Here is a 7,462-nt window from a genome sequence, read left to right as displayed (position 1 = left end):
CTGGACGAGCTGGACGGCGAGGGATCGAGTGATTAATAATTAATAATAATATAAGAAATTACCTGACCTGACCTGACCTGAAACGCATTTAGTCACAGCGAACTGTGAGGGATCACAAAAAAGCCGATCCATCAAAAGGAGAAGAGAAGGCGACCAAGAGAGTATCAGCATCGAAAAAGGTTCCGCTTGAGACATCGGAGCAGCTGCTACACACATACACGCGCGGAACTCTTTTCGTTTGGTTGCCATCCGACACCAAGAAGATTCCGGAAAGATGTCATCGTTGCTGAAAAATAATCTGCCAGTTCCCCTTGGAATTGAAAATCACATTCAAGCGAAAGAGTTTATTTTAATGTTTTCTATCCATATAATACTGCGACCAAATACATTTGGTTTTGTGATTTTTCAATCAAGTGCGATCAACGTAAGACCACGTCTTTCGGCAATTTATTAGAGGTGCAATGAATCTTAAGAAGGAATTCCCGCTCTACGCGCACTGGCAAACGATGTTCACTCAACAATTTCTCAAATGAGAAATGGGTGTTGTAAGAAAGGATGAGCGAATCCAAAAATTATGTAAACTGATTTGATACAACAGATATTTTGTTTTTTGGAAATGGAATACAAATCATATCACAATACAAGCAATGTATTATGTATTATACAACTTTTGTGTGATTGCTTCTTTTGCTGAATATTGTGCCTCCAACGTAACGCTCTCGGTTTCGAAGTCCCCTAAATATTCATTGGGCCCTATTCCAGAAAACGAGACGAGCAATTCGTCTCGTCTCGTCTCGGCTTCAGTCACTGTCGAGACGAGCAAAATATCCCATTCCAGTACACGAGTTTCATTGAAATGTTTTATTTGGTAGACTGGAGAGACTTCAGTCAGTTTTTCTCGATATGATCAGTGATGTCAGATGAGAAGACATATTTTTGTTTTGGGAAAAACAACAAACAGTTTTAAAATTGATCAATCGATACTCTTTTATCAGTGCGAAAATATTAAAAAAAATATAACAAAAAGGAATAAGTTTCATATATCTTTTGGTTTCATTGATATTTTTCCTCGAGCATATGGTTTTATCACTCAGACGTTTTATTATTATGGATTTATTGGGGGCAATGTTTGTTCACCTAATCAACGATTTATCATGAAAAGTTTTAAGTCTATATATACGTATTTCCAATAAAGTAGTTGTTTTGAATTACTCGTTTTCGTTCAATATGTGAAGACCCTTTTCGTGCCGTGTTCGTATATTCAAAACTGTCATCTAGCATCCCTGGATATGATTTCAATGTTTACATTTGTTGTGTTGTTTTGGGGAGGTCCATTTGAAAATCTGTAAAATATTGCAATTACTGAATTTAATTTGATGGTTGCAGTTGAAAACATACATTGCTTATGCAATACTAGCTTAGCCGTGAAACAATTTTTGAAGGTGAACAAGGTGAACAAACACATCAAACCAACTAGACGATTCGACTGATTCATCGACGAGCGCGGCCAAACGGTCGTCGAGCCAGACGAGCTACTAGTCTGTTTTTAGTCGAGCTCGGCTTCTGGAATATGAAAACAAACGAGACGAGCGCTCGTCTGCTCGTCTCGTTTTCTGGAATAGGGCCCATTTATTCATTCATTCATAATTGATTCAGATGCAACTAAAAACAAATGAAAATTTTTTTTAACGAAGACTCCAATTATTTTGTTTTTAATCTACAGTCATTCAAAGTTCAGTTGAATGTTGTTTTGATTTAAGAGATTTAGAAATAAAGAAGAAACACAATAAAAATGAACAAGATCATCCATCAATCGAAGTAATTGTATAGTTAAATTAATTTCAATAGAAATGTATGCCCCAAACAATGTAAGGTTTAAAATTGATATAGTTGCTGGTTATTATTTCCTGGAGGCCAACATGGAAACCAAATTTGAGTTTATACAGTATGTAAAAAAGCATGTTCTGTTATTTTTTTGAAAACTGGGGTAATCATTGGGCTATTTTTATTTGTTTCATAGTTTTCAAAATCATACTTATCTTGAGAAATGATGTGATGAAAAACTAAGAACGAAAACAAAAAAAAATATGCAAAAAACAAATTTCCACCCAAATATGCTCAGTACCATTTTGTTGTATTTGTTTTGTTGTACACCGTTTCTGTCACTTTGTCGAATGTAAACATTGCATACAGTAGTTATTTCCTTGTTTGTAAGGTTTCGTGATCAAAGTTGGAGTTATTTTGCTTCAAAATGCTCAAAAACCCACAAAGTGTCTGAAAGCGGATAACCACCACCATATTAGACCACCAGCTACTGTTGAACTGCTGATACCATCCGACTGAGCAAAGATACAAAGATAACATTGTTCAATAGCCAAAAAGAGTGGTTCATTCATACCAGCAACGCGATAGAAATCTTCATTTGCGGACCATGAAATCCAAATCAAAATCAATAACTCTATCGCGTTCTTTTATCACCCTAGAGAGCCACCCAAATTTTTTTTTAAATAAAGCACAGACTCTAAGTGACTTTTAGTATCATTTCTTAATCTGTAAACTGAGCTGTCATATGTAGCGTCTATAGTAAACTTCTACCACGCGGTCCACAGCGAAAGCAAAACAATAAAAGCACATAGAAAACATCAAACGGATCTAGCAGCCTTTCGAATGGGGTGAGGGCACGCCGACAGCGGGCTAATATTTTGGCAACTATGCGACCATGTCGACCTTGACTAACCACGCGACATGGGGCAATAAAAGAAATCCTGTCCATCGTTGTTGTCGCTACCGCTGAAGTTTCCACAGCGAAGCTAACCGTACCATTCCATTCCGACCACGCTGGTTTACGAAAATATCGCACCAGCATGCATGGAAATGCTGAAAGTCACCTGGTGGTGGTGTTGATCTTTGCTACCCATCCCTCACCCCACAGCGGCCGTTTGCCACTGAAAGATGTGTGCTAAATTCATAATTAGCATAAAAATTCTGCTGTTATTCAAATCGAGCTTTGCCTCTTCTAGCTGAGCAGAGTGCGTGGTGAAGGCGGAGATGGAGAGTACAGTTGGACCGACGGAGGTGTGCACATTACGCTGAGTGAATGGCGTTGAAATTTTTTGCATTCCACAAAACCGGCGATTTCAATATTATCATGTGTGCACGCAAACGTCACATTCGACCATAAGTGGGACAAAACTTCCCAACGTGATCAGAGGTTTCAAGATGGCCAGTAAAATCGCGGGAATACTGCTGTCGGTTTCATCATCGGTCACGACAGGATACATCCGTCACCTGCACGTTTGCACGTAAAATCACGTAACAATTTGATGTTCCCACTTGACCTATCTCAACTCCGCTCTTGTCAAGATGTCTGTATTGCATCGTCTGAGCTGCAATTAGATATTCCGATCAGTAGAGTCCAATTGTGGACTGAGGCGTCACGTTTTGATTACCTTTTTTTTTTTTTATTTTCGCGATGTTTTGTGGATAAATTATATTATTGTATAACCCTTGATCAACGAATCGTGATATTCATATATGCGAGAGTGCGATTACTAATCACCTTGATGAACATATTTGGTTGCTTCCCAATGGAAATGTGATCATCATAGATGTTCCGTCTGTCGGAACTACGTTCTTGGACACACCCCGAAAGCTTTGTTTCGGAAGCTTAGCCACCTAGTTTGCTGTTATTTATTGATTGAACATAGTTTAGCTTTTAATCTAATCGGAATCCTAAAAATAACCACGTAGACCAAGCTTGGGCAGTATATGCGGGAACATTTGTGTTTGAAATAGTCCCCCCCCTCCCCTTGTTAAGTTGGAAATAACCGCCGATCGAAGACCACCGTATCGATGTTAGAAAATGTCAGGACAAAATTGATGACACATTTTTTTATCTTTATTGTGTCATATCATTAACGTGTGGACAAAAATAACTAAATTTGTCTATTTCTGTTCCTTGGGCTAACGTACGATGTATTTCTAGCTGGAATGGATTCCTAAAACTTATTTATGGAACAAAGAAAGTGTTGTTCACGTGGGAGGTCTCTCATCGAACTATTAGATTTCTACGATGACACGCGGATCGAAATTTTAGCGGTTTGGTTCTGCGGAATATTGACGGTTTTTTTGTTCTATTGTTTATTGTTTTTCTACACTCGACAAAAAATTGGAGGAACAGGCTACAAATTTGCATGGAAACATTAGAACTTACTGCAATATTTGCAGAATTTCAGAGAATTTTTGAAACACATTTGGGTCTATTCTACGCGGCGGGTGGTGTGAAACGACAGTTGTAATTCATCCCACGCGATTCTCACTAGCAAAATAAGTGAGAAAAGCAACCGCGAATGAACTAGGATGAACTCTTATACCAGGGACAGACATACAGCTGTACTTGCGCTGTAAGAGTACAGCGTTGTACAGGTACTATCGTACCATGACAGACATACTTTGGTTGTACATTGTACCGTATGTCAAACTGACAATCAGAATTTTTCCAATTTTCACCACATATTTCAATGAAAAATGTTTTTATTTAGCGTCTAAACTATCAAACACAACAAATATGTTTCCAATCTGAGTTATTAACTCAAGAGAAAGTCAATGAAAAGAATGTTTGCGAAGTATTTTGATTCGATTGTTCATGCTACCCACCACTAACCGTCTATGGCGCTGCGCACAGTACAACTGTAGCCATGTACAGCGGTAAAATAGGTCGGTACAGGTACAGCGATTGTACCGAGTTGCTTGCATGGTTCTAGCGCTGTACATGGTGACAGACATACAATTTTCGAAGTACAACGCTAGTACAGTTGTATGTCTGTCATAAGTATTACATTATTCTTACAGTCGATATATATCGAGGATTGTTGCATTTCAATGACGTTTCTATGTGATAATCGTCGATACGTTTTCAGGTGTCGACAGCGCAAAATATAGAGTTAAAATGGAAGTGAAACGGTAAGCATAGATTTTGTCGAGGAAAATTCTATAGTATTAATGCAATACATATGATATGTTCAATATTTCATCGAATTTCAGAATGCGAGTGACAAACTGCAAGCAGTTCGAACTTATGGTGGCCCGGATGGAAGCACATCCTGCTGTAGCGAAGGGACTAAAATTTTGTGAAATTCTTGACAATACAGACAACCGCCTAAATATGTTAGTTGAGCAAACAAAGTACCTCAAGCGAATGGTTGCAAACTCCGAAGAATGTGCCCGTTATGCAAGGAAGATGTTCAAGCTCAAAGAACAACAGGCCAAGGAATATCAGGCGTACAAGTTGCGAAAGGGAGTTGCAATATAAAATACAGCTGTTGGAATATAAAAAGAAGAAGTTATGCCTACTCAAACGCCAAGCAGGGAAGAATGAAGACTAAATAAATATTATTATACATTTGCTAACTCTGCAATTCTTTAATTATTACTTTCACTCAGTTGTGAATCAGGGAAATGAAACAGTATATGAAGATCCATTGAAATAAACTATGTTTATCTGGAAGTTTGAAGGATTTGTGATTCATTGAGGTTTTGTTTTGTTGAAGTGATTTTTTTTGGTTTTCAAATCTTTATATAAATATTAATTTTCACAAAACTATCATAATGTTAAGTAATGGAGCTCAAAATTTGTTGTCGAATGTCGTTGTCTGAAATGTTGATTTCATCATTTGGTGCAGTTTCAATCAATTCAGTATTTTCTATCGGCAACCAGTCTTCGTCATTTGTCGGTACATTGAACTGCAGCCTAAGATTGTGTAGAGCACAGCACACGTTCACAATCCGTGTTGCCTTCTCTGGTTTGTAGTGCAGCTGGCGAGCGCCTAAAGTGCATCGAAATACATTTTTCATGTCTCCGATGGTTCTCTCAACAATCATCCTTGTTTTTGAATGTATTTCATTGAATTTTGTATGTTGTTGAAAATTTGGTGCACTGATAGAAGTGCGAAACGGTGTAATCAAATAGGGCTTCAAAGGGTATCCAGCATTTTCTGTAATTAAACATTTTTTTGTACAACCATTTTGTACAACATTGTTTGAAAATGCTTACCTAAAAGCCACGTATTTATTTCGCCATTTTCGTGCTTCTCATTTAGTACACCATCTAATGGACTTTTTTCCGAATGAAGGAACCATGGTTGTTGGCATCTACGTTGCGGATTCTTTGTTTATGATCATAGACCTATATAAAATAAAAAAGCAAATAATAGAGATCCTAACAATATATCAGAGAAATACATACCAACATGACGTTCAAACTGTGAAATCCTTTTCTATTGTAATATAAATGCTGAACATTAGCACAAGACGAAATAATCCGAATGTGGGTACCGTCAACACACCCAGTTACTCCTGGGAATCCTGTTCTCTCATAAAAGCCATATTTAATCGCGTTTTTTTCCTCTTCATCCAGAGGAAATTGTATGGCAGTTGGACAAACTTCCGTTTCCAAAATGGAAATTATGGATGCTAAAGCCTTCGACAGTGTAGGTTGCGCCATTCCCGCGAACAAATCATTTGCTACGCCTTTTTGGTAACTGCCTTCAGCGGAGAATCTCAACGCTGCTGATGGTTTAATTATTGGCAGCACCGATGAAGATCCAACAACCACTGATTTACTCTCAACTATATTCAGTATTCAAAAAGATCTTTTGAGACTCGAAAATAATTTACAAACCTGAAAAATTGAATTGTGTTCAATTTGAATAAAAACTTACGTATCATGTGGTACCTCAAGAGGATTACATTTGTCTCTCAGTTTCCGTCTTTCCAGGCGCATAATTGTAGTCTGCATATACGAACCTTCGTCATCATCCTCGTCATCAGTCCATCAAAACTCAAAAGAACTCATAGCAATTGATACTAACTCAATTAATTTAATTCAAATTCCACTTTTTTAAAAGCAAACCCAATTCAAAACAAGGCACTATCAGTAGAGATGCCAGATTTGAAAACATGACTTCATTTTGGAGAAGTTTGGCTTACTGTGGAGGTATTTCCATCATATTTTTTTTAAATTCACCTGGCATCCCTGGTACACTAACAACACAAAGATCCGAATTCACCGATTTGACAACCAGTCGTTAGGGGTCTTCGTAGCCTAATTGGTTGCGTGTCCGCTACTAAGCGAACGGTCATGAGCTCATAACTCAGGGCCCCTCTACTGACCATCTTTGTGTGTTATTCTAGCTACTATATCCACGCAACAATCATCATGTGAAGGTAATCCCAGTCCCTTACCGCTCACATTTTCGGTCTGCTGCATCGGTTATTGGAACTATTAATAACTCAACAAAGGAAGCCTCATATCAACAGTCCCGCTGTGAACAGCCCAACTGTGAACATTCGAACAATAGCAATATTCTTACGCCGGAAAAGGCGACATGTGTTGTGCATCGATAGAATAGGAATTCTTTTACGTCTAAACGACTACTGTGTTATAGATAAACACAAATGTTTA

The 7,462-nt window shown here is 37.9% G+C and overlaps 1 pseudogene; it reads right to left on the bottom strand.

The window, feature by feature from the left end:
- Positions 1-5,610: 5,610 nt before the first annotated feature.
- On the bottom strand, positions 5,611-6,853 carry LOC129764630 (putative nuclease HARBI1; annotated as a pseudogene).
- Between the last annotated feature and the right edge of the window lie 609 nt (positions 6,854-7,462).

The sequence above is a fragment of the Toxorhynchites rutilus genome, chromosome 2 (genome assembly GCF_029784135.1).
Source record: "Toxorhynchites rutilus septentrionalis strain SRP chromosome 2, ASM2978413v1, whole genome shotgun sequence".
Taxonomy (NCBI): Eukaryota; Metazoa; Arthropoda; class Insecta; order Diptera; family Culicidae; genus Toxorhynchites; species Toxorhynchites rutilus.
The sequence above is the reverse complement of the archived record's forward strand: the minus strand, read 5'-3'. Positions and strand labels throughout refer to the sequence as shown.